Consider the following 6,564-nt stretch of genomic DNA (forward strand, 5'->3'; position numbering starts at 1 on the left):
CTGTACTGTTGAAATGCGAGCGGGCTCGTAGGCTCGTCAGGCTATCGTTGTCGTCGTTTATGCAGTCATCCACGGCATCTCTTGCGAAGATTTCTGTTCGATGTGCACCTGCGAGCGTACTTCGTCAATTAAGTAAAAAGAATAGTGAATTCACGACTTTAATGTTAAAATCTTTAACGGAATTTTCTATTTTGGCGTCCACGATATATTGAATGTAAATGCGCAACTAACGCTGTTGATGTTGTGACTGTATTGTTGAAATGCGAGCGGGCTCGTAGGCTCGTCACACTATCGTTGTCTTTGTTTACGAACATTTCTGTTCAATGTGCACCTGCGAGCGTACTTCGTCAAGTAAAAAGAATAGTGAATTCACGACTTTAATGTTAAAATCTTTAAGGCGGAATCAGTCGCTCCGAATATGTGAGCTTTTCTCAATGGATGGCGCCACTAGCGGAGCAGTCACGTGATATTGCGTGGAATGACAACTTGGAAGTTACGCGACCGAGACCTATTTCTTATCCTCCTGTTCTCGCCGGAGCGACGTTTGTTATGGCCCGTTTCTTTGTTCGCCGACCTTCAATGGAGGCAGTTAATTCCAGTATTGTTGGTTGGCGAAGGTGGGGTGCCTTTGGAAGATGGTTCCGGCGGTAGTGTGAAATGTAGCTGTGTCTTTCTTCTGCCAATAGGTTCAATATTTGTATCCTATTTTGCAGTTGCACTCAGTCCCACTGCATACTTGTATACGTTTCCAGAGGCAAACAACATCGTGTAATAAAATTGATTGATTGATTTTAAAAGAAAAAAGATGGAATGGAAAAATAATAAAATTACTGGCCTTTTCCCTCGCCTTTCAGCGTTATTCACTATATAACAAGAAAATTATTTTTTATTTTTTGTCTTGAACTGCAATGCGTATCATTGGATTTTTTCTTTGATTATGCGTTATAAATGGCTCGGTTACCGAGATTCTAGCAAGGGCATAGCGTGCTTATCTCAAGCAGCTCGGATCGGGGCTTAGGTACTATACGAGCCAGTAATTTTATATGTCAATCTCGACTTACGTGTTACCACCGTGGTGTTACGTATGTGAGAAGCCATTTGGGCGTAAGAAAACCTTTTGAGTGTCTTATGGCAAAAGTGTTGCTCTTTGTCGACGATCGCCAGCGAGGGGACTCTCTAGGCCCACAGCATTCGGTCGCGAAATTAGTGGTAAACTGCAGCTACGCTAACGCGAGCACATGCAACATTGGTAGAAGTTCGCGCGACTGATATTATTTTGAAATTTTGCTATATTCTTTACGTTATATGACCTTTTGTAAGACAATTGAAGTGAATGAAAGAATGGGAACCGTGTCTAACTGTTCATAACTTGCTCTTGAGCACGTCTGTTGATATTGATAACAAGGAACGACGTTAAATACCAGAAAGATACAAATAAATCAATCAACAACAACGTCTTTCATAATACAATACTCCATCAAGTGCAATAGCTTTACGTCTGTGCAACATAGAGCCACGAGGGCAAACAGTTACTATTTTTTCTGGCACAGCGTGTTTAGAAAGAACGGTAGTCACGTAAAAAAGTTTCATGCTGCACACGACAGAACGCTGCAGTTATGTTCCGCGTTCCGCACCTCTGCGGGGTATTATACTATTACCTGGACTGTGCTATTACGCAAAGGATCGGACGTAAGAACATAAGACTAAAAGCCCTGTCGAATACAGTGGTGGAAAGATCACTTCTAGCGCAGACGAGTTCCGGCTGAGACAGGAGTACACAAAGGTACACAAGAGTGTCTGGACTACAAAGGCGCTCGAAACGGGATCTATCCTCTAATGGATGGTGACATACAGAAAAATCGCCCTCCAGTGAAGGAATTTGGGGTCCTGATTGTTTGTAACCAAATCCTAGAAGCAGACAGGAAGCGTAAACACGACGCCAGAGAAGACTGAGTAAAAAGAAGGATTTAGGACGTTTCGCAGACTATCGGGTTGCGCGTTTTCTGGGACAGTTCAGTCCTACTTTCAAGTTTGAACCGCGTTTCTGTATCGGATGTGCTGCGAAGACCAGCACGTTTATGCGTCCTGGTAAGCTCGTCAACGCTCCAAGAGATGGCCAAGTCCAAAGTGCGCCCATCAAGGGTTCGAAAGAGGACCAAGAGGGCGAAAAGCGTTTTCACAGCCTGAAAAAGGATGCGCTTGCTCGCTGCCACATTACCGACGGAAAGCATCGACAGGTAAGAGGTTGTTTTACTCATTGAATTGAAGCAATGATTCTAGTAAAAGGCTGAAAGACGCCAACAGAAAAGGACAGTGGACAAACTGAGTCACTTTGACTGATCGTGGCAAAAAAAGAAAAAGAAAAGATAGCAAGCATATTGGATGAAGAGAAGCTCACTAGCCTGAGGAAAGAACGTCCCAAAACAGAAAAACAGCTCTCCGAAAAGGGATTCCGGAGAAAACGTTCGCGAAGGAAGGGCAGCGCATTTCCATGGGCGGAAAAAACGTTCGTGGCCATTTACCCCAGTATTTCTTCTTTTTCTGTTATCTTATTTGTTACATGATCGTCAACGGCCCTCGCGGGCATTGCATGACGGAGGGGCCAAATGTCATTGATTATGATTTCAACTCATTTAAACGAAACGCAAGATAAAACAGACAAACAAGTGTACGATGAGAGGTGCAGAATAACAGCATTCTTCAGCTGAGCCATGTCATGTGTACATACTATATCCAGGGGGAGGGTGTTCCATTCAGCTGTAGCTTATTTTTCAACCTTCAACATAATCATGTAAAATTTTGTCACATTTCCTGCACATTGCAACATGAGCAATTCTGAAACCGACGACAGAAGTTTGATATCTCGAGTGGCTCATAAACCTAAATCATTTGCTACAGCAATTTTTTTTAAATTTTATGACATAGCCGCCACAAAATAATAACAACAACGATACATGAATGGTGATGAAGTGAGGTGCTTCGCCACAAAATAAGCGCGTTGTATATGCACAGAATGACAATATTTTCCTCAGAAATTGGTTGTACAGCCCGGTCAGTCTATTGAAGAATTCCTAATCGCGTGGCCAAGCGGGCCCATTTCTTCCAGGGACGTCATCTCCCGGCAGGTTTTCTTCGGGGGCATTCTTTTCCCACACCCATTGCGGTACAGGCGCCTCAAATTCGTGTGCGGGAATTCTTGGCGCACAATCAGGGCCGCGAAGGACGGCGTGTTTATTTTTTATCTTGTGACATTTGCATTGTTTGTGGTGCTGAACACATGTCACTACCACTGAACCACTCATTTTTTCAACTTTCTTTATTTGTGCAGTCCCAACGCCTGTGCGTTTACAGAAGATGGGACCACCGGTGAGTCAAAATCGAATGCCACAAACTTGGACACCGAGGAACAGCCATCTTCTCAGGAGTACGACGAAGACCACAGTTGTGATCATGCTGTGCAAAGTTCAAACGAACGCGTGGAAGACGACTTTGACCCGCCACCACCTCTCACCAACGCTCCTACAACACCGAGACAGAGTGCCACAATGTCCTACGAAGAGACCCCCCCCCCCCCTTCAACTGCGCCGAGCAACGAAGGAGGAAGCGCTACTGCAGCACCGTTCATGAACGTAAATGCCAGTGATGTGATCTCGTCAGAAAGCAGTGGTGCCCAAAGAACCACGTTAGTAGTTGACCTGCCACGAGTGCTCCAAGAATACGGACGGGCCGCACTGAACCACGTACAGGAGTGCGTGTTTTGTGGCCAACTTCAGTTCCACAAAGAGGTCAGAGTCGGGCTCGGTGTTACTTTAGAGTACCGCTGGTCCAAGTTCCCCCTGTGCAATTTCCGTCAATTCGTGAGAGCACAACCGGCATTTACAGTAGAGAACAGCCTCAATACAGCTATTGTCCGAGGATGCCTTTCTATCGGGATTGGATACGCGCAAGCTCGAGAGCTGACAGCTTCGGTTGGTCTCCCTTTCCTTTCGTACAATCTGTACCAAAAGTGTGAAACAAAAGTCGGCAGCTGCCTTCATTTAGCGACATTGGACTCTATGAAGGCTGCAGCAGAAGAAGAGATCGAGTTGGCCAAGAAACGCGGCAAGCGCCCTAACTGTGACGGGTTTTGGGAAATACCCGTTATCGTTGACGGAGGATGGAGCAAGAGGTCGTTTGGGCACAGCTACAATGCGAACAGTGGGGTCGCCGTTATTGTTGGCAGGTACACCCGAAAAATACTCTACCTCGGAGTGAGGAACAAATACTGCACAACTTGTCGACGTGCGGAGTCAGGGGGAAAGGCTCCACTGCCACACACTTGTGCCCGCAACTGGACATCATCTTCTACGTCCATGGAGAAGGACATCATTGTACAAGGCTTTCAGGAAAGCGAAACAATGTATGGAATACAATACACGACACTGATTGGTGATGGAGACAGTAGCGTCTTCGTGAATGTGCAATCACGCGTTTCCTATGGTCGCTCTGTAAAAAAGGTGGAGTGTGTGAACCATATGGTCAAAAACTACACAAAGAGGCTGTACAGCGTAGCGAAGGATACGAAGACATTTGCCACACCCGAAGGAAGAGAAGCGAGAAAACTGTTGTCGTCAGCAAACATAAAAATCCTGAAGGGGCTGGCAAGGTCTACTGTCCGACGGCATGCCGAACAAAATCATGCGGTAACACCTGAAGCAATCACGAGCCTGCGGCACCAACTAAAAAATGGGCCGTACCACGTGTTCGGCATTCACAGTGGCTGCCCCAGTGAACACTGTCCAATCAAAAGAGGTGACGCGTCTGAAATTCAACGAGGAACGGACAAAGGAGAGCTCCTTCTACGATCTGGCATGATGATGGAGATTCAGAAATCCATCGATATACTTGCAGACAGATGTGACACGCTTTTGCTCGACGCGACGAGTAACCCTGCCGAGACGTACATGAGTATGGTTGCACGTACGGTTGGCGGAAAACGCGTCGATTACGCGAAAGGAAAAAGCTACGGGAACAGATGCCGTCTAGCTGCCCTCGCGTATAACTTCAGAGGCGCGAAGTGGCATGCTTTTTACTTGAGAAAATCAGCTGCAAAGAGCCCTGGTTCAGCAAAGAAATAGCTCATCAGGGAAAACGAAAGAAGAGACAAGCAAAAGAAATGCCGAAGATCGCTGAGTTTCGACTCGACGCCGCCCTCAAAGATGCCTAAATTTGCCAGCAGCGCAGAAGACAAGGATTACGGATCCAGTTCTCAAAAGCCGGACCGTGACGCCACAATTCTCACTGAGAAAGCTAAAGAGTTCCTGGAGGTGGTGGTGGTGGTGGTGGTGGTGGTGGTGAGAGGGCTTGCCGTTGTCGGCCTCACGTGTGTGGGCAACGTCACGACTCACGCCCTGGGGGAATGTGCGTCCTGGGCCGACTTCTAAGGGAACTGTGCCGACATATGTCTGAAAGCGTCCGAGGAAAACCCAGGAAAAACCCCAGACAGCACAGCCGGCAGCCGCACAGTTCCTGGAGGACATAAAACTGAGCAGTCAGGAGGCGGACCATCTGCAAAACAACGCAGTTGGGCAAAACAAATCGGAACTGTGGCGAACAGAAAGAAAAAGAAGAGTATCATCAACCTCTATCTACTCCGTATGCCGTCCACACCGAGACACATTCAAATACTCATCTGTAGTTAGACAGATCCTCTACCCAAAAGCATTCACAAGCAAAGACTGTCAGTACGGAATTCATCACGAGGATGACGCCGCAATGGAATTCCAAAACAGGAACCCAGCCTGTACTGTGCAAAAGTGTGGACTCTTTGTGGACCCCGATTCACCTCACATATGCACCAGCCCCGACCGTCTACTAGATGACGACGGCATTCTAGAAATTAAATGCCCTTCATCTGCACAGAACTACACGCCAATTGTGGAGACAACTCGAAAGCATGCCATAGGCATCAGAGTATCTAAAGACGGCTCGTTTTACTTGCCGACGTATCACAAGTATTATTACCAGATTCAGGCGCAGCTCAATGTCACAAAGAGAAGCTATTGTAAACTTGTAGTTTGGTCGCCAACGGACATGCAGATTCTCACCATAAAAAGGGAGCCGTCATTTTGGGAGCGGCTGTTACCACAAATAAAGAAGTTCTACCTCGAGTACATGGTTCCCGAACTGGTAGATCCCCGGATACTACGACACATGGATCTCAGAGAGGATCCAGTGCAGATAGGCATGGACGGTGATCTGCTTTAGAATGTAAGCGGCATGTTATGCTTTGGATGTGTCACGCCAACTGGATATGGCATGTACTAACAACTACGGACCATTCGTGCTTGCATTATGTTATCCTATACACGAAAGAACATGTATACGAGTTGTACAGAGTAATTTGTGTACGTGAATGTAGATATGTAATGTATGTTGTACTGTTGTACATCAATGTAAATATGAAATGTACGTCGCACTACTTTATATAAATGTGTAATCTATGTCATAGTTTTGTATATACATTTAAATATGTAATATATGTTGCACTATTTTATACAAACCGTAAATATGCTGTAAATATGT

The sequence above is a fragment of the Ornithodoros turicata genome, unplaced genomic scaffold (assembly GCF_037126465.1).
Source record: "Ornithodoros turicata isolate Travis unplaced genomic scaffold, ASM3712646v1 ctg00000903.1, whole genome shotgun sequence".
Taxonomy (NCBI): domain Eukaryota; kingdom Metazoa; phylum Arthropoda; class Arachnida; order Ixodida; family Argasidae; genus Ornithodoros; species Ornithodoros turicata.